General features: G+C 37.8%; 1 long non-coding RNA gene across 1 annotated transcript in view; it reads right to left on the minus strand.

Moving 5' to 3' along the window:
- The window catches only part of LOC126108906 (uncharacterized), a 96,426-nt gene that overhangs the window by 19,444 nt on the left and 50,392 nt on the right, over window positions 1-26,590 (minus strand). The window contains exon 2 of the long non-coding RNA XR_007523650.1: window positions 22,766-22,843. This is a non-coding gene — a long non-coding RNA (uncharacterized LOC126108906). The remainder of the gene's footprint in view (window positions 1-22,765; window positions 22,844-26,590) is intronic.

Here is a 26,590-nt window from a genome sequence, read left to right on the forward strand (position 1 = left end):
TAAAGCGTTACAAAAATTTTTCCTAAATTTGCATCTTCAAAATGGTGTTCGCAGTCTCATTTTCGGAGGCCTGTAGCTCAGGGCAGGAATTTTTTTTGGAGAAAACAAAAAATTATAGGTGTTTTACTTACTCCTGAATTTTAACAGATGCTAAATTCAATAACATCTGGGCCTATGAAGTGATACAGATCATGCCTTTATGGCACAGCTTTGAAAAACTAATTCCAGATGAATATTGGTCCAAAGAGAAGCAGCAGAGAGTTTTGAGTGAATTTTGTGGAGGAGAGAGATTTGCCTCTAGGAAGGGTACTATGAAAGGATTCTGTCTGCTTTGGATTAAAAAACTGAAATATTTGGACAAAGAGCTAGCTAGTGGGTTTAGAAACTAAGTTGCCTCAGAAAGTTAGAGAATTGCTCGTACCTGCCCCTACAGGTAATATTAGTGATATCTGAGTCATATTGATAAAGTGGAGAGGGTGAAGCCCTCAGTGGAAGATTGTAGGAGGAATTTTGATGACAATAATCAATTAGGGAGAGAATTTCAGGTAAATAGGATGAACAGGACTAATTACAGTAGAAATTCAAGGAATGGTTGGGTGGAAGATAGCCAGAATGGACACGGAAATAGTAGGAGAAATTCAAGTAAAAGAAATGGGGCAGATTATTTTAATTCTGGATCAAACCATTTAAACTAGATAATGCTCCAGTTTTGGCTCGCACTAGAGCAGGTAGTGATGAAGAACCATGTGTACATAAATGTGCTGTAATCACAGGTAAGGGTAATGTAAATGATAGTAGTAAGATGAGTGTAATTTCTAATTCTAGTGAGATGTTGAATGATGGTGTGGGTAGCAATATTTATCCCATAAAAATAGAGGAGGAATGTACTATAATAAAATCAAGTGATGAAACACAGTGTGTTGCTATTGCCCAGGATGACCAAAGTGTCCAGACAGATGGTAAATTTTTAAGAGAACATAAGGAATTCAGGTGTATTGCTTTATGGTCTAATACTGGAAACAATAATCAACTAATAAGCCAAGTATTTGATGACAATCAAAGTGACGGTGGGTCTGATTCTGACAGTAGCTCTAATGATGATAGCAGTGACGAATTCAGTAGTGACGAGGATGTGGTATTTAAATCTATAATTGATCATGATGACAATGTGTTACGTAAAGAAAGAATAAAGGAAGATAATGTTAGGTGTATGAAGAGTTGGAGTTTGAGAGTGGTAATGAGGAAGAGAACCATGCTATTTGTCATTTGACTGTGTCTGGTAATTAATTTGGTAATCTGGATTATAGTCTTTCCAGGCAAAGGATTAATGAGGATTTGTTGTATGAAGAAGATCAAATGGTAAGTAAAAAGGAAGTATGGCACCCTGTAACAAAAGCAAGTGATGGTAAGTGTTTACTGGACAATGGTAGCGATTTGAATGGCATCTCACAGGCATTTTTTGAAGCTATTAAGAACACAGACGGTATGGTGGTGATGCATGTTTCTGGAATAAGAATTATTGGTGCTACTGGTAAGCTACCAAAGTGTACTAAACAAGAGGTATTATTAACTGTGAAATACGTGTAATAGGTCATGTGTTAAAACAATGACAGTGTTTATTCAATATGTAGCATATTATTCTGCAATAACTGTGTGATCAGTTTTCTACTACTAATAGATGTTCGACAGTAAACTATGGTAGCAGTATGCTGATGTTTGCCTGAGAACTATTAACGAGGCTTATCGAAAGTTAAACAATAGTGCACTGGCTATATTAACTGTGTATATTGCGGGGTTGTGAACAGTGAAAGTAAAGAACTGGGAACACAACTGTGCACCTGTCGGCTACATTATTTACAGTAGTCAGTGCTGAAATTCCACCGCCCATTTTTCAGCCAGTATCACAACACAGTACGTCAACACTGAGGACCATCAGTGAAGAAATAAAGTAGGCAAACGTCGCAAGCTGACACATTCATTTCCAGCTGGTACAAACCCATTCAAAAAAATATGCTTGTTCTTCAATTCACTAGATTAGATTGCCTTAGATACACTGTTCAATGTATAGATCAATAGTGAGGAGGTCCTAATGGATGTAAAGTATGTGAGAACACAAAGAAACAAGGAAAAACAATTTTCAAACCAGCCCATGATTGATTAGAAATTCACTTAAAATACCACTCCAAAAGTACCACCACGCTTTGTAGCCTACTGGATACATTTAATAGAGCCTGCCCTTTATGTACCAGCTGTTTGTTATTATCAGTACTAGTTATATATATGTGTGTGTGTGAAATGTGTTCCAGAGCAACTGGGATATACTAATAAAATCTTCTAGGTTTCCAGAGCAGGACAAACAAGAGTTAAAACTCAAGTTTTCAAAGATAATCACCATCTTCTTCATCTGGGGATGTGCACATATGACATCTAAAGCATTCAGTGTGAGCGTAGGCCATGTTACACGGAGCAGACACAATGTCGTATTCAGCAGTACTGCCTGGAGCACATCAGCTCTGGGGCAGAGAGACAAATTGGCAGTCACTGAGCACAGGTTGGGAGAAAGCTGCATGTTGTATTCTGAATGAGCAAGAGTGCTTTGTAATGCAGTGTAGTTTGGGACAGCATGATAAAGGAATCCATCAAATTTAGGGCTAATAACGGCCTCAGAAACAGAGATGGTGGCTATTAACAAAGTTCTGCTTTGGACCTGTTACTGGCCATAACACACTGTGAGCACTCAGAGCTGAGAGATATCTGTACAATGTGCTAGTTGGTATCTGACTGAACATGCTGGGATTCAAGTACACTCCCTCATCTGCTCCAATCTGTACTGGGTCAAGGGCAAGCACAACTCAACTCGCTGCAGTACCTGTATAAGATCAAGAAAGATAACATTTCAACACTTTACCATAAGACGATGGTAGCGACACTCATCGAACTGTCGCATCTGGAACCCCGAGAACTTTATATTAGTTCAACACACAAGAAAGATGACGATGTTTTACATATACATGTTGGCACCAATGACAATTATTTGGTTTTACTATTTTGTCATCTATTTGGTATAATATGTGGTTCTTTAATACAGGATGTCACAATCCCTTCGGGTCAAAATAATACCAACAGTAAAGGACACTAAAATGAGTATTTTGAGAAAAGAAACAAATGGTTGGAAGTGTGTATTTCAGGTAGTATAAGGTCTTGAATGTACAACATTTTTGAAGTAAATGTGTGTAAACTGCTTATGCTTAGTAGTAAAGCAACTGCCTTCAAACTGACAACCGTAACACTATCATGAAAATTAATACACTATTGCCTACTCTCTCTTCACAGAGGAGTTGACTGATTGTAAAAGGTATAACATTTCTCATTACAACAAACTAAAGATGTGCATTTAATGTATGATGTTGCAGCATGCAGTGCCCAGAAAGACATACAAATGTAGCGAGAAAAGATTCTTAGTACATATCTTGTCAATTGGAAAAAAATTATCATCGCAGACAGAAAATTACAAGAAAATGGATTATTCATGCCACAGCCAGTCGGCAAATGTTCTCAACAAAGATTTGTTTACAGAGTAGAATTTGAAAAGATGGTGTTGGATCCTGTGACAGGACATTAATCAAGCACTAGGGTCATTCCATTTCAAATGTATCACATTTAAAGATGGTCCTCACTTGACCATTTCTGAATCCACTGGCTTTTTTGGAGTAGGTTCAACGATGTCTTGGATGAAAATGTACAAAGTTTCAGCTTGATATTTCTTTTCGTTCCAGTTCTTCAGCTTCTCATAGACTGGGGTCTCAGTTTCCACAACCTACATGCATGCCAGAACGTTAACTGGATAACATTCATGAAAGGTGCTCTTAGCTTATAAGATCCTGCTTTTGTATACTAAACAATATTTTGTGCTGAATAAGAATACATTACTAATTACATGGAGAGCTGCATCAAACCAGTCTCAGGACTGAAGACCACAACAACAACTAATTACATCTTTAAATACAGAGTTGGCCAGAAAAATGTATACACACTTTAAGGAACCATGGTTACTGTATATGTTCAAAATGTTCACCGTTGGCGGCTATGCACATAACAGAATGACGAGCAGTCGCCGCAACTACATCAGTCAATGTTGCAGTGGAGATCGCTGCACATGTTGCTGTAATCTCCTGGCAAAGTACCTCCAGCATGTGTGGCTTTCTTTGATAGACGTTATCTTTCACAGTTCCCCACAAGTAAAAGTCCATAGATGTTAGATCTGACGACCGTGGAGGGAAGTTAATGGGCCTCTTCATCCAATACAATGCCCCGGAAAATTGTCATCCGGGAAAGCTCATGCAGCTAGGTGGTGCACCATCCTGTTGGTAGAAGACCTCTTCATCAGCTCTATAAAGTGCACATATATCTGGCAAAATTGATGTGCATAACATTTCCAGGTACACTTCACCAGTGACAGTAGCATCAAAGAAAAAGGGTCCTACAAAGATCCTAGATGATAGTCCACACTGCACATGAACCCCTAGTAGATTGACTGCTTTATCCACTTAAACATGCAGATTTTCTGGTGCCCAGTACACACTGTTATGCTGATTCATGGTTCCATTAAGTTTAAATTGTGCCACATCACTCCACACTACCTTCATCACAAATTGCATTCAGTGATCAGGATCATCATCATTAATCGTGTGCAGTAATTGTGGAGTGTCAACTTTCCATTTTGCAACTTTCAGAATTCAATGTACACTTGTACTGCAAACCCCCACTTCACGTGCACATTGCGTAGCAGACTTCTGTGGAGAATTAACAAACTCCAACAAAGCAGGACTTGTAGCTGTATGCTGTCTCCCTGATCTTCCTTTGTGAATATCACAATTTGTTCCATGCAATTAAAACTTGACAATGATGCTTTTAATTGCTAGGTGGGTTGGTGGTTCTGTTTCCAACTACCGCCTCCACTGATGTCGCACATCAAAGTTGAAAAACAATTTCACAATAAATCTTCATTGCTCGAATGTCATGTGTCTTCCAGCCATCTCGTTTTATCAATACTGAGATGAATGTGCTAACATCTGTTGAGCCAAAGAACATACAACACACTCATAACTCAAATGGAACAACAATATTGATATCGCGATAGAGCCTGACAAAAGAGTGTATAGATTTTTCTGGCAGACTCTGTACATGTGTTGACAGCTGTAAAACTTCAAAAATAGTAGAAAATTCACTTTGCGTCTATGAGAGTCCCTCTTTAATCAGCCATAATTCAAAATTTAATAGGCGGATTCAGCGAAGAATTGGTAATATGATGCACAACCATGCTGTCTTCTTGTGCCTTTCTGCAATAACCTCATTTCCTCTCAAAGAAAATATATGCACTTGCCAGTTTAATGAAAATATTTTGGGTGCCAAATTTTGGATAATTATGGAAGTCTACATCTCCGCTGTATGTTCTATGATCTTTTTTGTCTTGCTGTCCCTGCAAAGTGCAGAACAATTCCAACATTTCAGGTTGGACATTTGTCCTAGTTTGTACTAGTATTTGTGTGTTTTACATTTAGGAATCTTAAGTTTTTGAAGTCACGTTACTGTTTTAAGCAATAAAATAACTCTTTTAATTTTAACAAATACAGTTTTCAGATATACATACTAAATTGTCTGCAAAATAATAAATAAAACTAATGCATTTCAACATTTTCTGCAATTCTTTTCTTGGGAACATAAATCATTCCAGTTGACTTCATGCAGTGTCTGGCATAATGAGCAAGGTTCCCTGTAGTTTGTACACTGAAACTCTTCCTGCAGCACATCTCGTACGCTACCACTTTCATTAACAACCGAAACACACACCTGTCGTTCTTTCTATTGCTTCCAACATACTTCCTCATACATGTCACTGTCATCTATAAGATTAATTAACCTGGGATCACTGGCTTTAACTTACAATTAATAGAATTTTGTGCCACTCTCTTTTCTTTGCCTGTACTACAAACCAATGCTTTGATAGTATTTGGGAAATTTGGAAATTCATCACTTAAACATTTAATAAGAAACTCCATATTTGCATGGTACCTTCAGGTACAGATATTATGTGGCATTTTAGATGTCAGTAAAACATTAGTGGATATAGGATCAAAAAATTATGTTTTTTCACCACAGCTGTAAAATGTGGAAATTGAGATTTAAAAAGTTCATATGCTTCCATTACTGTTGTCAACATTATTCACTGCTGCACCTTATACTTTTTTTGGTAATTATATCTCTATGAACCAAACAATCTCTCTTGCCTGAAAGATTTCTTGAGAAAAAATTTTGGACTTTTGAAATAAGTCCTTTAGTATAAATTTTATGCCCATGCAGTGGTATTTCCGTTCTGGAAGAAGAATAAGCAGCTTCAGTTTCTGGATACTGTTATAACAGCTTCTTCACCACAGCGCTTCTTTTATTGGGGCTCTTAGGCAATGCTTCTTTGTCCACTGATTGCCTTTCCTAGTGAACTTGCTGGTTGTATGGTTGAACTAATGAGTTACCGGACTGTTCTTTCTTCCTCATTCTAAAGCATTGTTTTTGTTCTCTCTTTTGTTTTCTTTAATTTATGAAGTTCTAGATTGTCATTCACTGTTTTGCTTATCATTTGGTTTCTTTTCTTATCATGCTTCTTTTTGTTTGCTAAATGTAGCTGAAATGCGTCCTCATTGTTCTTCAACTTTTCTCTGTACTTTTGGACTCTAGTCTTTGATGCCATTACTGCTACGTATTGTAATTTGAAATTTAGTTAAAAATATTTATTATTATGTTATTTGGTAAAATAAGTGCCCAAAACATGTACCTTCATTCTAAAACAATATTCTTCTTAACCCATTTTCTGACAAAGCTTCAAACATTGGAGAGAATACAGTGCGTAAAATCCCACCCATAAAATGCAAATGTTATTCTTAACATACTTTAATTTTACCAGCTGAATCCTACACGCAAACTAGCTTGCTTACACAGTGTTCTCTTGTACAACTTAATGATGTTCTGTGTTATGGGTGGGACAATTCATATTGAAATTAAAATTAATTAATTTTGAAACAATACTCATATCAAATGAACTTCTAATGCACAAATATACTTCTTTTTGACTTGGTTTTTAAGAATCTGTCTTGTCCTCTCAACAATGGCCCACTGGACTACAAACAGTCTGTTCTAGTGTTTTGTTCAGCAGAGAAAAGGAAATAACGGATGGTCAAATTTGTGTGTTCTACAATGAATGTTTTGTAAAGGGCTAATTACAATATAAAATATGTACTTTCAGCTTTAATTTGCCCAGTTTTGAAACTTATATTTCAATAAATATATTTTCAATGATGTGTCCCTGTTTTTCTGGACCTGATAAGCAGTCTTTCAGCTTCAGCAGCTGACCCTTGTCTGCTTACAGCTGTAAAACCTTGTTCAAAGTTGTAGGTTTTCATAAAGAGCGTATATGCTCAAATGCAGCATTAATGAGTAAATAGAAAGTAAAATGAGAGAAAACAGCTTTTAAGCCACAAAAATACAAGTGTAGTTATAGACAACCAACTTCAAGCAATAAGCAGCAATAAAACAAATGAAAATCCAGAGAGACAGAACTTTAAACACACTGTATGACTGGAATAATGTCTTTGCACTTCAGACTAAATAAATTGCAAATGCCGTCTTATTTAGATTCTGAACAAGTATATTGCCTTCCTGATGCTATTGATGGTGCTTTTGATTTTAAATATGTGATGATCCAGAATCCATTAAGTACCTTAGGTAGATGGACAATGGAAGGAACGGACGTGGCCACTGGGATGCAAAAAGCTGATAAGTGCTGGAATTTCTTCACCGACTTTAAACGCTTTGACTTTGAATACTACAAAATCATTCTAATCTCTGTTTCCCCTAATATTGTTTACAACAATGGGCTTGAACTGTTGATTTTCTCTTATCCTAGCAACTCTGTGGACTTCAGCAAACCTTTCTTGATCAAATTCAATTTGTTTAATTTCTTTCTCTGTAACGTAAGACAAGATGATGCTCGAAATGTTGTCCTTGAATTTAAATAGATCAAGACTACAGTGTAATCTATCACTTTGTTAAAGTAATGTATTGCACACGGTATTTAGGACTGATGAATGATGACCATCAGCTACTGGAGTACATTTATTTAAAGTAGTTTGGATAGTGGGACATTCATGTTGACCACTGGGTTTTTCTGCATGTATATATTGACTGAATGGTGAGGTAGACTATGTTGCTACTGGTCAGAGCAACACTGGAAGTGGCTTCTGTTTGGCCACACTTGCTGTTCTTAATGTTTTCTCTGTGCAGCAGATCCCTGCTTCAGATATGTGCCAGCCTCCAAGGATGAAGACACATGTGACAATGCATCAGACATACACAGAACCAAGAAATGCTATGGACTGTAACTTGGTTTGTTGCAAATGATGTTGAAATATACTAGCCAAGCAAACAGAACAGCTTGATATCTTTCCTGTGTGTAAAAAGCTATAATAATATATGTGGTTTACAGAAGAAGAAAATTCTCTCATGTAGTAGTGTGCACAGTAGTAGTCTGCTGTTGAGTCTTCAGCACTCAGCAGCATGCCAAAAAGGAGACATAGTCAGTAATACAAGGCATACAGGGTACAGCTGGACACTGATTTGGAGATGAGGCGGTGAGATGGGGGGAGATGGAGGGGGGGGCAGTTTATGCAGGTAATGAGCAAAAGGTGTTTTGACAATAGTAGCTAATGTACTGCCCTCATCAGAGAAAATTGTCATGTAGGTACACAGGAAAAATTTTGTTTGTGGTGAATGCCTCACAGAATGGCGAATCTGCAAAAATTTGTTAAGATACTTGAAAGAAATTAGTATTTTTGTCATAATGAGTTCCAGTAGAAAAGGACACTGTCCATGAAAATGTGGTCAACTGTGAAGGTTACTCAATGCAGCAATCATTAATAATACTTTATTCAAGAAAAGTTTATGAAGAATTGAGCTGTTGAGCAGAAAACTTTAGAGACTTCTCAGTGATACAGAAAGAACAGATGGAATTTAGTTGTCAATACAAGAATATTAAGTTACTCAACAATAATTACAACACAGAATAAAATACATGTCTACAATCCAGAAGATCGAGAATTCGAGCCGGTGGCTGTTTTCTAGTCTTCAGTTCTTTGCCATCACACACCAGTTAACTGCAGTTAGATTGGCGGCATATCAAACACCAGAGTTGGCCACTGCTGCAGCAATTTCTATTGTAGCCTTCCCACCATGACGGTCCCACTTTCCACTGGCAGTTCGCCGTGCCTAGTGCCACTGAAAGACGTAAGTGAGCTGTATTTGAATCACAATAACGTGCCTTCAAGTGGTACTATGTGTTGTGAGAAATTTTAAGTCAGTGGTTGGCCAAAAAGTTGTGTGTTATTGGGCTTAGAATACTGAGTCAACAGACAACTCATTAGCGTTTTTATATTAATAAATTTTAGGCAACAAATGGTGGACGACCGACTGAGGATTTAAGTGCAAAAGTAGATATCACAAATATCACAAATGGTAGCCTCCAACAGCATATTCAGGAATCTCACGAAGAAGAAAAAAAAGGAGATAAATACAAAAATAACAAACTTGCTAACATTTCACCCACTTTACATGAGTAGTTAAGTACTAAGATAAACGACTATGTGATCTTGTAAGAAATGCTGGTTTTGAACAATTAAAGGAGGTAGGTCAGAATGTAAAACATATATGAAAGAATTAACTAAGCAAATGTTTACAAAAGTAAATGAACAATTCTTAAGACACGCAAATGTGGTTACATGTGTTAGAGCAGGGTAAAAATTTGGACATAACAGCTTTACCAGGCTCCACTTTCAGAACTTTGGAGGCATGAGTAAGTGAATTAATTACTCAAAAGGTACAAGAAACAACAGATTTGTCAGTCAGTACACTATGGTTCACAGTTGATTTAGGAAAAAACAGAAGAGGAACTAGGTAAGCTCTGGGATGGACTTAATAAAACCAGAGATAAATTAAGTAAATGGAAATTTTATGAAAGCAATCGCCTTTCACCAGAACTATTGGAAGAATTAAATTTAGATGAAGAAGATTTAAGATTTATTTACACTCTCAACCTAGGAGGTTGAGGCTAGTATTTCATCTGGTGGGCATCATAAAACACTACTGACACAATGTCTCTCACATGGCCTGGTGTAGTATTATTTAGTTAATAAGAGTATACAAGGATTTTATTTACACTGGTATTAATTATAGCCACACTACTTATTTATTTATCTGTTATTTAAAAATACCAGGTGACAAGAAAAGTGGAACTCAGAATATTGGGGACAGATTAACAAACTATGCAAGGAAGAGATTGCACCAATAATAATCGAGACCCTCTTGAATGGAAAAGGAGGCCTCTACAATTTCGACACTGTAGAGAAGAATATTACATAAAAACGAAGTACTAAGCTAAATGAACAACTGCTTGTCACATCCTGGGATTCTTATATACCCTACAGGTATTGCAAGTATCTTCAGATTTTGTACAAACAGTAGCTCGAGTAGCATTTCCTGGTCTCAAATAGATTACTAATTGGTATGAAGATCATTAGGCCACTTGCTGTACTTGATGTTTTCCCTGTGCAGCAGATTCCCACCTCAGAGTTGTGACAGGCTCCTTGGAAGAAGACATTCTTGACAGTGCTTAAAAAAGTCACGGAACAAAAGAAACATGAGAGTAGGGTGTGTTCTAATCTGTAACTCTGTTCACTGCAAATGTTGTCAAAATGTGCTTATCAAGCAGACAGAATTATTTGAAGTCTTTCTTGTGTGTAAAAAGCATTGCAATATTTGTCGTTTACAAAAGAAGAAATTTCTCTCATTTAGTAGGGTGCACAGAAGCAGCCTGCTGTAGAGTTTCCAGCACTCAGCAAAAATGAAAAGTCAGTGATATGAGGCATACACGGTATACCCAGATGTCAATTTTGGAGAGGGGTGGGAGGGGGACAGTAGGGGGAGCGGTAGAGAGAGAGAGAGAGAGAGAGAGAGAGAGAGAGAGAGAGAGAGAGAGAGAGAGAATGGTGGCTTGTCAGACCCTGACTTTTTTTTATTTATTTTCTTTTTGAAAGAACCAGTTTCTCTATGAACTCTTCTACAGTTGATTGATGCATCTCTACAACATTCTTATTAGGATAAACCCCTGTTTGTACTGTATAATTTCTTCTGGGTCATATGCTTTTAAAAACATGTACTGAGTAAGATTCTAGGTCAAGTTATCCAGGACATGGTTCACAATATTGCAGCATGCATTCTTTGATTCCAAATGGCACACAGTTTTCTTGATTAATTCCTCATAGTTACCATCCTTGATAGCTGCTGCAGCCAACACCAGTTGGCCATTTTGATGTATTACACATACATGAACTGAGTGTACCAGCCAGGATTACGGAGAAAATAAAAATGGGTTTAAAAAATGAAAGAAAAGTAGTTGAAATTGGATTTTATTGCTTTCTTTTCAGATTGATGATTAAACAATTCAATATAAATTCCTATTACTACTCTATTCAAAACAATAACCCATTCTTACAACTACTTTATTAGTGCCTCTTTTCATGCCCTGCCAGCAATGCACCTGAAAGAATCTTGTCCATCTGCCAGTTCATTTGGGCAAAATTACTAAAAAATTTAGGAGACAAAAGAACTGAGAAATCAGTGAAGATCTACAAATTTCTGCATGCTTCCAAAAAGTAGTTAATTGTAATTTACTCTCATGACAATTCTACATCAAGTTAGTTTCTTTTTGCTGGGAGTGTAAATGTTATTTTAGTTGCATTTCTTAAATTGCAAGAAAAGTTAAAACACAATAGTAATAAAATAAATTCTTGTGACACTACATATTTGCCTTCAGTAAATATGATGGCTCTCTTTAGTTCGTGTAAGGCTAACTATGTAACATTTTGTATGTTAATTGAATTTTCATATTAGATATAGTTGGGTTTTATTGATTTTTTTACAATGGGTTTAAAAATGCAATATTTTTGGGTAAGGTTAAATTACAACAACTCTGATACCAGCAGCACTATTTTGGCCGAGTTCACAAAATTTTGAGAAGACCAATTCCGGAACAATACACGTCTAAAAGTCATAAAAACACCAAAACATCAGGAATCCAATATATTTACTCAGACTATGAACAAGACAGTAATAGCAATTTATTCATTCTGATGTGAAAAAGAATTATTCCAGCTGTATTTAGAGTTCTAACATTCTGAATTTTCAGTTTTTTTATTGCTGCTTATTGCTTGAAGTTGATTCGTACATAACTACACTTGTATTTTTATGGACAGAAAAAAGGTTTCACTGATTTTTCTTTCTGTTTATTCATTAATATCACGTTTGAGCATAAAAATGTGTATGAAAAGTAATAACTGTGAGCAATTTTTTTTTTCAGTCATAAGCAGGCAAGAGTCAAAAATTAAACTACAGTGCCTCTGAAGTTGAAAGGCTTCTCTTTTTAGATACAGAAAGATTATAAAGATTAAAGAACATACAGTTGAGATACAGACTCCAAAAACTACACAAATTTGGCACCCAAAACATTTACACCAAATTGGTAGGAGCATATAATTTGACAGAAAAGGCCCAAGGCTATCAAACAAAAAGCACAAGAAGACAGCACAGTTGTCGACCAAATCTGTCGATTAAATTGTGAATTGTGACTGGTTAAAGATGGGCTCTCAAAGTCACACAATGAATTTTCTGTCAATTTTGTAGTCTTACGGCTCTTACAGTTTACATTTAAAAATTTCAATGATAATGTCTTCTAATTCAGCACAAAAAGTTGTTTAAGCGTACAAAAGCAAGGGCTTGTAAACTGAAAGTACGTTTCACAAAAGTTATCCAAAGTTCACACTTTGGCATGTGTGCAGGTGGTGCAAACTTGGGAACCCTATTTACGAGAGGCTGTAGAAATGAACCAAAGGAGATATGGAGCTGAATATTAGTACATATCCATTCAAGACATTGTGGAACCTTCTGATAAAATTTCATTACATTCACAAATGGTCCAGCAGAGACTCCCGTTACACTTGAAATGGAATGAGCCAATTATCAAACTGTCCATGTACTCCACACCCTAACAAGGACTGTACAGGTGGAGCAGAAAGTGTGCTGCTGTCACAAACAATATTCTTTATTTATTCAGAAATGTATTCCGTTAGAAGTGATTTTAAGGTGGAAATCAGTTTTTAAGCACCAGACTGTGCTTCTCTCTGCGTATGTGAGTTCGGAGAAATGATGGCGAGACAAGAATTGAGGTTACAGGATGATCCAGGAAGTGGGGTGGGGAGAGTGAAGGTGGAGGGGAGGGATGTATTGTAGGATCACAGTTAGATGGAAGAGTATACCAAGTAAGGCTGGGTTCAGTACTAGTTTTAAGTTGGTAGCAAAAAAGTGTTTCCACTTTAGGAAGGAGAGTAGGTCTTTAACAAGCTCAGAATGACTGAATTTGTGAATGTGGCAAAAGATAAGCCCCTTTGAAATGAGGCTTTTGGAGGAGAGGTTCACTACTATGTTACAGGACTATTTAGGTGCTGGGTTTGGTAGGATGGTGGGCGGGAGCTTGTGAGATTGTAGCATATGTAGTTCTGCAAGATGGGATCAGGCATCTATTAACTGATGTAAAGGAGGTTTGACAGAGGTTACTGTAGTGGTGCTGGATTGTGGTAGTCCAATATAAGTGTACAAAGTGAATAGACTTTACAGTTTTTAAGGTGGCACTGTGCATGCTGCTCTTGTTCCTGCAGTACGTGGGTTTCAAATTTGGCAATGTGATGTGGTAATTGGTACAGCAGAGTGGAAATATTTTACAGGCAGTGATGAGGTAGTGACAAAATGTTTAGGACTTAGTTATATATTGTGTAGGGCTGAGTTGGTGAGGGCTGTGGAATGACAGAATTATAACATAGAATCACTGTGGAAAGCTGTTTGGGAGCAATTCCACAAACTAAGCAGCAACACAGAAACAGTTATGTGGGAGTGGGTTCGGTATAGGGGTAGGGAAACTTTTCTGTATTTACACAGATGGAAGGAACAAAAATCGATTGTGGAGAAAAAAAAAACAGTAACAGAGCATTAAAACATATGGCAATATTCTGAAAACTGGAAAAGACAAAACCAGATTAAATATAGCGAAGGAAGGATAAAGCTACATGAAGCACAGTAGTAAGACATCAAGATGTAAATAAGACCAATAAGAAAACTGGATGAGATTAAAATGAAGACAGGAATAGAAATAAATAATAATACAATAACAGTGTGAGATGCATGTTGGTACGTAGGTATGAGTGAAGCAGGCAGCAGTTGTAAATGGGTTGGGCATGGTCAGTATCTTGCCTTTTCGTTATGATGCACTGTAAAGCCTGTCACACAGCATAAAAGGTAAGAAGACACAGTGCTGCCAATATACTACCAATTCACACGGGTCCATACTGTACCCTATAGCAAACAAAAAGTGAGATACAAACTGACCTGAATTAGGAGTTAACATAAGACTAATTCCAATAAGCTTAACAGAAAGGTTCATTTTCTTCTACCATAAAACAAAGAATGAAAAAAGTCATCTACAAGCATTACAGCAGTAAAAATATTCCTCAGGATGGATGTATTTATGTGTGACATAATGTGGAATTCACAAACTGATTTAGTAACTGATTTGACGTTTTATTTTTCCCAGAGCATTTTAATGCACTGGAGGCCACTGTCGCCAAAATTTTGAACTGGTTGCATACCAGTCTCTGCCCACCAGGTCTGTTGGGTGCCACGAAGGTCACAATTGTTGCTGTGGCAGAACACTGACATTTCCTTGAAAGTGAAGGTTTTATTCTTATTTTTGCCCTTGCTAGTTTCAACACTATCTGATTTTTAACAATTAAAATCTTAATTTCAATATAAGATGAATAAAAGCCAGTTGTCATGTCATTTCCATTTTTCATTTATTATTAATACAACAACATACCAGTCATCGTACAGAGCAATAAGTTAAGTCTTCATGAATTTCCTTCTTTTCCTTGTGGTACATTTACTAAATTTAGCATATGCTGCTCTATTTAAAAGGTTTAATTTCATATTTTTGTAAGGAAAAAAATCCTTCAGCCTGTAGCGCAGAATTGCATCAATACCCATTTGTGACACATCAGGAGGGTAACAAGCTGTGTACCTGGGATTCTATCTGCTTTTATAGTTTGCTTCTCAGTTGGTCTTACTAGGATGATTAGGGTGTGTGCATCCTGTATGTGGATGCACGAGGAGTTGGCTGTGCTCCGCGAACAGCTTGAGGCGCTTCTGGCTACAATCGGTCACCTTCAGACTGCTGCCTCAGGGTACAGTGGTAGTGGAGAATCTGGCGTGTTGTATGGGACACCTCAGGTGTCACTTGTTCTGCCCATGGGCTCTGCTAACCAGGCACCTCCTAGTGTACATGATGCGGTGGATTCACCCTCACCGCAGGGTGAGTATAGGGAGGTAATGCATTTGCATCAGTCAAGGCGGAGAGCCAATGAGGAGACTGGTCGCTTGGCCTCACCCATTCGCCCTTTAAGAAAATATGTGGCTGCTGCTTCAGTAGGATATGGGCAGGCACACAGGAGGAGGGGTTTACTAGTTATTGGGAACTCCAAAATTAAGTGTGTTGTGGAGCCCCTTAGACAGACACTGTTCAGGGCTGGAAAGAAAGATAATGTGCATTCGGTAGTGTCTCAGTGAGCCTCATCCAAGATGTGGAGGCAGCTCTGCCTGCAGCTATCGAGCATGCAGGGTGCAGTAGTCTGCAAGTTGTGGCTCACATCGGCGCCAATGATTTCTGTCGCCATACTCAGTTCATACAGGTGACAGGGGAGGGGGGAGGGAGGAGGGGGGGAGGAGGAGGAGGAGGAGGAGGAGGAGGAGGAGGAAGTGGTGGTGGTGAAGACTGCTAGCCTCGGTGTGGGGTGCAGGCAGAGCTCGCAATTTGGAGCATTATTCCCAGGGGTGATTGGGTCCTTTGGTTTGGAGCCGAGTGGAGGGTCTCAACCAAAGGCTTCGTTGATTCTGTGATTGTCTTGACTGCAGATTTCTAGACTTGCATTATCTGGTGGGGATTTGTAACACTCCCTTTGTCAGGTCAGGGGGTGGACTACATGAAGGAAGCAGCTACTCAGGTAGCAGAGTGCTTATGAAGTGCACATGAGGGTTTTTTAGACTAGACAGTAGTTTGAAGTACTCTGAAGAACACTCCCCAGCCAATACGCAGCAAAGGATGTCAGACCACTTTAGGTATAAAGAAACTTTGACTGTCAAAATTTTATCAGTAAACCGTCAAAGAATTCATAACAAAATTTCTTGAATTTCCTGCCCTACAGGAAAGCTCTCATGCTCAAAGTATTCTTGAGACCAACAGCTCACTGCAAAATAAAGTGGAAAGATCTGAGAGATTTAGAAAGTCAGGGAACATATGTCGTAAAGACAGATTAGACTCCAAGGCAGGGGGAGTGTTCACTGCAGCTGACAAAAATATTACCTCTACTGAGGTTGAAGTGGAATGCGACAGTGAAGTTATCTGGTCCCGTATAACAGATGGATGTTTTTAGTGGCGACCCGATTCCACTGTGACAGTTCTTAAATCTTCAAAGAAAGACCACAATCAGTTGCGCATAAATTCCCAGACCATGCAATACTAGTTGGAGGTGACTTTCACCTATTGAGTATAGACTGGTTTATCTATGGATTCATTGCAGAGGATACTGACAGACGGCCAAAATAATTTTGAAAACATTTTCTGAAAACTCTTTTGAGCAGTTAGCTTGGCAGGCCATACGCAATGGAAATATCTTAGATCTTGTAGCTACAAACATGCCAGATCTTACTGACAATATCAGTATAGAAATGGGGATTAGCAATCATAACAAGCAATTAACCATGGTTATGAAAGATATTACATCAAGTAAGAAGGCTAGGAGAGTGTTTCTTGTAGATAAGAGTAGATAAGCAGTTGTTAGCATCTCACTTAGCCAGTGAATTAACGTCACTTAGTTCCAGTAAGATGCAAGTAGAGGAGTTACAGGTAAAGTTTAAACAGATTGTAAATCACAGTCTGGAGAGTTATGCACGTTGTAAGTGGATAAAGGATGGAAAAGCCCCTCCATGGTTTAATAATGAAATTTGGATGATGCTGAGGAAGCAGAGGTTATTGCACCCTCAGTTCGAAAGAGACCGCAAAAATGACAACAACAAAAGGATCTATGTGCAAAGCATATAACAACTACCACCGTGATACCTTAGCAAAAGATCTTGCAGAGAACCTGAGAAAATTCTGGTCCTATGTAAAATCCCTAAGTGCGTCTTACGCTTCTGCTCAGTCCCTTGTTGAACAGTCAGGTGTGGCGGTTGAAGACAGCAAAACGAAAGCCAAAGTTTTAAATTTCATATCCAAGAAATCATTCACACAGCAAAATCATACAAATATACAGTCATATGACCATCGGACAGGCTCCTGGCACAGAGAAACAATTGAAAGATTTAAAAGCAAATAAGGCACCAGGTCCGGATGAACTCCCAGTTTGGTTTTACAAAGAATACTCCACAGCATTATCACTTATTTAGCTTGCATTTATTGCGAATCTCTCATCCAGCACAAAGTCCCAAGTGGCAGAGGGTAAAGGAACACGCCTGCAAAATTACAGACGAATATCAGTAACTTCAGTTTGTTGCAGAATCCTTGAACATATTCCCAGTGTGAATATAATAAATTTTCTTGAGACTGAGAAGATTACGTCCACAAATCAGCTTGAGAGAGCATTGCTCGTGTGAAACTCAGATCAACCTTTTCTCACATGATATACTGTGAACTACATATGAAGGGCAACAGGCAGAGTCCATAGATTTCTGGAACACATTTGACACAGTACCCCACTGCAGGCTCTGAACGAAGGTACAAGCATATGGAATAAGTTCACAGATATGTGAATCGCTCGAAGACTTCTTAAGTAATAGAATCCAGTATCAGGGACAATGGTATCATCAGGAGTGCTCCAGGTACGTGTGATAGGATCACTGTTGTTCTCTATATACAGATAAATGATTTAGAGGACAGAATGGGCAGAAATCTGGGGTTGTTTGCTGATGATGCTGTGGTGCATGGTACTGTACTAATTAAAAGTTATCAACTGAAAATTTCACTATTATACGAGATAGGAAATTTAGAATGAGCTGAGCAGAATAATCTGAAGCAGTGACAACACTCACCGGAAAGCACTCATTCCATTTTATGTGAGAAGATATTTTGATTCACTGGAAAATAATTCAATTATAATACATACATACTTAAAGTTTGGAACCAGGCACACTATTATCTTTGGTGTCATAATATCTGTTTACTTCTGAAGTTCACCTGTGTATTATCATAGACATTATTTTTGTGGACTGAATGGCACCCTTTATTAATATGTAAAGTAATTAATTAGAAACTTAATAAAATTAACATACATTTAAATATGACTGCCAAACTTTTAGCTGGGGTGTTCCTAACATGGATGAATAAAGTGGTTGCATGAATTTTTCTAATGTAATAATCCACAACATATTTCATAAACCCAGTTTTGGTCTGAGTATACAGCCCATCCAAAGTAGTAAAACTTAACCTATTCATTTTCAAATAATTACAGGATTCCGAAAGCAGCAAAAATCTTTACACCACCCTTTATAAGACCAATCCTTCCCAAAGTAGTCAGTCAGTGGCAATCTCTCACATGATTAACCTATCTGCATTCATATTATCAAAAGTCAGCCCACCTAACATCTTCATTAATATCTTTCTTTTCTTTTTCTACAGTCTTTGGAGTGACATGCATTACCTTTAACTTTTTGGAAACATTCAGTAGGCAGCATATGGGTTGTGTAATTGTGTCAACATTATGAAAGACAGTGGACACGGGTTACATTCCTGGAAACTGGATGTATCAAACTGTAAGCACCAGGAATACTGTGATTATGTTAATACGTCACTCTACATCTGATGAAATGCTCCGTGTTTACATCAACACTGTCACACTACTGTTTCGGATTGTGGGTTTTTTTTTTTTACCGGTAATAAACATTTATCAAAGATCTGAGAGTGGTCATCAATTTGACTTCAAGGAAGAGATACTCAAAATCAATTATAGTATTTATTTTGGCATACATTACTGGACAACTTTCCACAGAACTGGTGTTCACTAATACTGCGATCTTCTATCAATGAGAGAGCAAATGCAGAATACAAAGTTGCAGCTAAGCAATGTCCCCAGATGGTTGTCACAGCAACTGGAAATTGTGTCACAAACAAAATTTAGTTTCTGTGTCATTATCAAAAAATAGGAAATGAAAGTCATTAGCCATTTGTGAGCAGATGGCTTCAAGCATTTCTTCTTGTGCTACACAGTTCTGTTTCTTTTCTTTCTAATCAGATTTTTTCAAGATTCTAAATAATACATGATCACAATAATATCTTTGTAGTATTTGCTTTCAATTCAGCACATTAAGGTCATAAATGCATTTTTTTTGTAGTAGCATACACACAGTGAGCAATATGTGGAAATGTAACATAAGAATGATGAGGACAGAACATGAAAAACTGACTTTTGCTTTTGTTCATCTATATTGTTAACTGTTCACAAACTGTGCTCCGAGTTGTTCCTTCAGATCATCATACGTGTTTGTATTACATCTGAACATTCTATCATATAATTATCATTAATTATTTTGATAAAAACTTTAATTTTTTTATCACTTACCTGCAGCAGTAAAGGTTCACTATTCACTGTCAACATTTGTAGTTGTTGGTATTAATGTATGGGGACTATAAACAGAAAGCAGGAATGACGTGACAGCTAGCTTATATTCATCTTACATTTAAAATAATATTTTATTGTTATGCCTACCACAGTTTTGAAACTAGTAGAGGTGACAAAAAGAATGAAATCTTCACCTCTCAAGAAAACAATCAGTGTTACGCCCACCAAACAGTAGTCACTTTCCTGGCACCTGGCAGGGCCGATGAGTTAACACTATCACACAGCCGGTACGAGAATGGTTGGCCTCAGTGGCATCTAGTACTTCATAATAAAGGGTGTAAAACAGGATCACACTAGTCCAGCCCATCAACACAGAAACGCTGTTATTACTAGACCAAATGGTTAGTGGTTTTTGTTTTACTTAAATGTTTGACAGTTGGAAACAATAGGAAAAATTATATGGATCTTAGTGCTGTTACAAAGACTACCTTAATACACAACATATTTCTCATATAGACATAAAATCATGTTAATACTGAGAAACCAATATGCTTTCAGTTTTTGTCTTATCCTTGTCTGGAGTTGCAATTTTCAGCTCCTTAGTGACTCACTGAACATCCCTCAGAAAAGTCTAATACATTCGAACTGTGGCATCTCAACTCTTGTTTGTATTATCTCCATTCACTAATACTACTTTGACATGCATGTAGAAATGCAAGTGTCAGTTGTGAAAAGCTTAAAACGCTGTAGGAGGGACAAATAAAATTGCAGATCAGTTACTAAATCCATTTACAACTCCACATCATGTCATACAAAAATGTGCACATCAGGAGCAATGTTTTTACTGGCTGTGATTCTTGTGAATTGCTCTTTTCCTTCCTTGTTTTAAGGTGTAGACATATAGCTGTAAACATATAGTACATTGACAGCTCTGTCTCTCCTTTCCTGTAATGCTGTGTGACACTTTACAGTTCAGAGTATCAAAAGGCAAGGGATCTTGCAACTTATGCCACTGAATATGTGAGAATATATGTGTGGTGCAGGCAGGAGCAGGAAAATATAATGATCGTGAAGAGAAGTGGTGAGATTAGTTTGAAGATCCAGAAATAAACATATCACTCTGAGCATGCAGAGATGATAGTAGCTTTTGTGGTGTGTGTGTGTGTGTGTGTGTGTGTGTGTGTGTGTGTGTATCCGGAGGTGGACTCTCTCAAAAAATTTAATTTAGTATTACATACACGTCAATCAAAAATAAATATAAAATTAGACTTTATTACAAATCATATAACACTGTTCCCTGATTACATAAACATTGCATTGGATTTCTCAAATTTAAAGAACTTTTTTATGAATTATATAACATAGAATGCATTGTTAATCATGTACAAACAAAACCAGAAAGACATAACTTGAACAAATCAGACTACATTCCAAATTTTTCTGCCTTAAAAATTAAGTAAGACAATAACATGATTATTACACAAAATTTTCTTCTTCTTACTTTCAAATAACGTGTTATTATCTCTTAGGAATCTTTATTACTTTCAAGCAAGTTAAAAGATTTCAGTGCTAGTTCTATTTCACACATTTCTGTACTACAGAAAAATTCATCAGATCCTAATGTGGGTCACATATTCTTCTTATATTATGGTTGTGGTACATTTGATTGTGAGAAAGTTATGATTGAAGAGAGAGAATGTTTGGTTGTGGTCAATGTCCCCACTTTCTTAAAAAGGCTAAGACAGGAGATTTTTCGGGTGACGAGACACATGTAACTCTTTAATAATCTCATTTTGGGTGTAGACATTTTTCATTGCCCATTAACTGCCTTAGAAAACATTCACAAATCCACAAGTAAATGAAAATATTTCATTCATATTAGAAATTATTCTGATGGCAAGTGTTGCAGAGCACATACTTTTAATTTTCTAAATTAGGAGCATGTGCAACTCCCAATTTTGCTACAAACAACACAACACATCACTATTATCCACCTATACTATATGGCTTGATAATGGCATCCCCTTGGGGATAACATTCTGGAGGAGAAATGCTTTCCCTTTTGGATTTCCCAGTTGGTGAATACTAAGGAGGAGGTCACCAGAAAAACATTTCAATTTTGTAATGGAGGGAAGTTGGAGGGGAGGGGGCAGGGGTAACATTATAAAGGGAGAACAATTTTTGACAACAGCATGCAGAGCCAAATGGATACAGATTGCAGCAGTTATATGAAAACAAAAAGTTCTGTACAGAAAAGACAAACAAGAAGAGCTGCACCAAATAAGTCTTGGCCTTCAAAGTAACCACTGTTAGCTACAACACACTTCTGACATAAGTTGTAAAGCTGTTGGAAATTGTCAACAAATTTTCTTGTGCAATCACTCAAAGCACTGTGGTTACACACCGTTGCATATCTGTAGCATAGCAGGTGATGAGACCTGGTGCTACCAATAAGATCCTGAGACCGAGTCAGTGGCACAATGTTTGTTGTCTTCTCCACCTCCCAAAAAGAGTCTTCTGTCAAAATCCAAGATTAAAGGATGTTGATTGCTTTTTTCAAAAGCAAAGTCTTGATCTATCATGAATTTCTATCTGAGGGAGGTGAGGGAAATGTCTGTCACTCAGTCTCCGGATCGTACTGGTAGCAACCGGTCTCACCTCCTGTAATGATGCGATAAATCCAACGACGCATGACCACGTTACTTAAAACTATTCCACAAGAAGTGTTTATGAACAGTTTTCAATAGCTTTACAATTAGTGTCACAAATGTGTTGTAGCTAACAGTGATTACTTTGTAACTCTCATTTTCTTTATTTTCTGAGACCATTCATCGAACTTTTTGGATGTACCTTGTATATTTCGGAGTATAATAGCACACTGTAATGCATAATGGTGATAGGTTTCCATTATCATGTTCCTGTGTTTAAAAAGATGGTTTATGCCACCTTACCTTATGTAAACTGCCTTTCAAAAGAGCTGCCCTATCTTTCATTTTCTTGTACTTCTCAACAAATCCTTCAATCTGCCACTAGAACAAAACAAGAAAGAAAATTGTTGTGAACAAAACCACAGGAATTTGCCCAAGTATTCTATCTATAGTAAAATTAACTTGAGGAAGCTGCTTGGTCCAAAACTACTTGTAACCACCTGTCAAAAGCCCAAATAGCCATCTTTCACAGTGAGGACATGCATGGAGAGTGTCAGTGAGGTTCCAGAAGGTACCAACAGGGATGTGGACCCACTCCAGTTCCACTATCGTGCCCAAGTGTGCTATGTTTCACAGCCGAGGGCCAAAGATTCGTGGCAAAAACAGTATCAAAGTAGTCACCGCATATTCTCAACCGGGTTTTGAATTCAGCCTTAGGGTAGAGGAGGGGGCAGGGAGGGGGTAGGGGGAGGCAGGGGAGCATGAGCACAGTGAACTCTCTCTGGTGCTCGTGGTACCACACACTTACACTTACACTACGAAGTGTGTGACATACTCCATTGTTCTGCTGGTAGATGTTATCTTGCCAAGGGAAAATAAATTGCACGTATGAGTGGATGTGGTCCCCAAGGATTGATGCTTACTTGTGTTGAACCACTGTGCTTTCCAGAATGATGAAATCACCCAGGGAAGACCACAAAAATATTCGCAACACCATAAACCCCCTCCACCGGCCTGAACCCTTCAACAATTGTTGCAGTGCCATACATGCCAAAAGCCGTTTGTCTGATGGAGCATAAAACACGATTCATTTGAAAAGGCCATCTTTTGCCACTCAGTGGCACGCAAATTCCTGCCTTTCTCAATGATGGACAGCAGCCAGAATACGTGCATGAAGCAAACCATTGCTGCAGAGGCCCATATGCATCAACATTTGTTGAATGGTCATTGAGGAGACACGGTTGGTAGCCCCTTGGTTCATCTGGCCGGTCAGTTGCTCAAAAGTTGCATATTCATTCACCCACACATATCTTTGCACCACAGTTGCCTGCATGCCAGTTTTGAATGGCACTAATTCACCATGCACGGTATACTTTCACCATGGTGGCATGTAAACAGTTTACAATCTTAGCCTTTTTGGAAATGCTTCTACACTTGGCCCAAAAACCAATGAAGTCCGATAAATAGCTCTGTTTCAGCATTACGACAACATCTGCACTCTTTTCTGCATCACCCCTCGACCCACTTTATATATACTCCAATGCTAATGCTGGCATCTGCCGTCTGTGAGCGGTTACTGCATGTTGATATAAAACATAGGCAGTGCTCACATTAATGTGACTGAACTGTATATAAAATTACAAAGAGACAGATGGGGTGGGCAGTACTTACCTTTTGAAGGTGGAATTTCAAGTACTGCTGATGGACACTTGTAAGTGTATGGGGTGAAAAAAAAAATATTCGAATTCATTAGTTTCCTGATGTCTGAGGGACCTCTTCCAATCATCCCCAAGCTATCAATCTTTCCTCCTTGGGGAACAAACAAAGTTATGAGATATCTCCCTTCCTCATTCCCCCTCATTTTGTGTGTGACAATCAGCAGCACTGGCAATTTCACCTCCTAAATATAAGTAGTGGTCGGCCATAGTGTATCACTGGAATTATATATTTCTCTGCTAGCAAAAATTACACCCCATACAGAATTGCAGTCAAATAACATTAGATATAATTTTTATTTATCAACCAGTTGTAGATACAGGCATACACAGTGAAGTATAACAGCGCCATTTTTCAGGTTCTTTCCAATGAAGAAAGTACAGAAGCAGGAATAGTAACTGAAATTAAATGGAAAGAATGAAAGGAAAATCAAGTGCTCTTACTGAGTTGTTCATCTCCTCCTTGCTCCAGGAACTCTTGAGAACTTTTTCTATTTAATCTCAGTATGCATTGTTTCATCCAACCTGTCTTCTCTTTTCAAATAAGGAAAATCCAGGATGGAATATAACAATATTATGGAAATAAAAGTCACCACTCGCCGTATGGTGGAGATGCTGAGTCACAGATAGGCACAACAGAAAGACTGTCACAAATAAGAAGCTTCCAGCCACTAAGGCCTTACTGGCCAAAACCTTCTTGTTTGTGACAGGCTTTTAGTTGTGCCTAGCTATGACTTAGCATCTCTGCTTTATAGTGAGTGGTAACTTTCCTTTTCATAATATTGTTACTTTCTTCTCTTTTGGCAGATTAATATAACTCCAGTTTCAAAAAAAGTTTTTCTTGACTAGGTTTTCCTCGTCTGTGTTAATGTCTTCCTTGATGCTTGGTAAGCAGTTTCTATCAATATTTGATATAACAATTATACGTTTGCCAACACAGGAGATTTCAAAATACAGGGTGTACATAAAGTCTAGGAAGAGTTTCAATTATTTATTGCACAGAAACCAAACACTGTACAGATATCACACACATGTCATTTCGAAGAGAAACACTGAAAGTTTTTTTTTCCCCCTATGTTTAGAACCAAGTACGGTAAGAAGCCAACAACAAGAAAGGCCATGTACCACTGCCACAACAAATTCGTTACGACAGGTAGCTTGTGCCTGGTGAAGAGAAGCGGACATCCTAGTGTGAGTGCAGTGAATGTGGAGCACTTACGAGAGATATTCATAAGGAGTCCTAGGAAATCGGCGCATCGTGCATCCTGTGAACTAGAAATGACACCAATGACAGTGTGGAAAGTCCTGCTACAGAAGCTGTCTACGAAACCATTAAAATTGGAGTTAGCGCAGAAGCTCAATGGCAACGACAAAGACAAGCATTCTGAGATTTGTTCACAGTTGTAACAAGTGAATGGGGTGGGTATGGCATTGTTGAACACTTCATTTTTAGTGACCAAGTAACTTTTCACAGTACTGTGAAAGTGAACAGGCACAACTGTCGAATCTACGGTATGAAGCATCCACACAAATGCACTGAATTTGAGCGTATTCCCCAAACACAGGTGCCAATGCTAAGGAAAAGGTAATGTGGGTTAGAGGGAAGAAGGAAGAAGGAAGAAGGAAGAAGTAGTAAACCAGTTCATTCAGAAACTCGGAGATATTAAGTGGGACTGTATATATAACTGTCAAGTGGGAATAAATAAAACAAACTGCTTTTAAGAACTTCATTAAAAATTATTTAGATTTGTGGTATTCTTGTTCTCCTCTTATAAAAATCAATCTTAAAAGCCAACCTATAAAGAAAAACATTAAGTGGTACACATATAAACTTACCAATATGAGGGAAAATATGTTATCGTTGTACCACATGTATAAAAATTCTCATAAAGATGGAACGGAGCAGAAAGATGATTTGTACAAAGCATATCTTGAATGTAAGAGAACCTACAGAATTAAGCTTAGAATGGCAAAAAGAACAGCATACAATAGATACATTGAAGGGGCTCCTAAAAGTGCAAAGCTGCATGGAATGCTGTTGCACAAGAGCATTGCAGGAATGATGAATATCGCATAGCTCTTGACCCGGATAAAGTTAATCATTTTTTCATGGACTCTGTAAATTATATTAGGAACAAAATTGAAACAACAACCACTAATGCAAGTGATCGACTTAAGCAACAACAACCTGCAAACAATACATTTAAATGGAGGACAATCGCACCCGCTGAGATTACAAAGGTAGTGGCAAAGTGCTCAAACTTCTAGAGCATGGACTGCTCTTGGTTGTCCAATTACATAATTAAAAAAACAGTGCATATAATTAGTGAACCATTGGCCTTTCTGTTTAATAGGTGTCAAAAGTTTGGAGCCTATCCTACAACTGTAGAAATATCGAACGTTACCCAGTGTA

The sequence above is a fragment of the Schistocerca cancellata genome, chromosome 11, assembly GCF_023864275.1.
Source record: "Schistocerca cancellata isolate TAMUIC-IGC-003103 chromosome 11, iqSchCanc2.1, whole genome shotgun sequence".
Taxonomy (NCBI): Eukaryota; Metazoa; Arthropoda; class Insecta; order Orthoptera; family Acrididae; genus Schistocerca; species Schistocerca cancellata.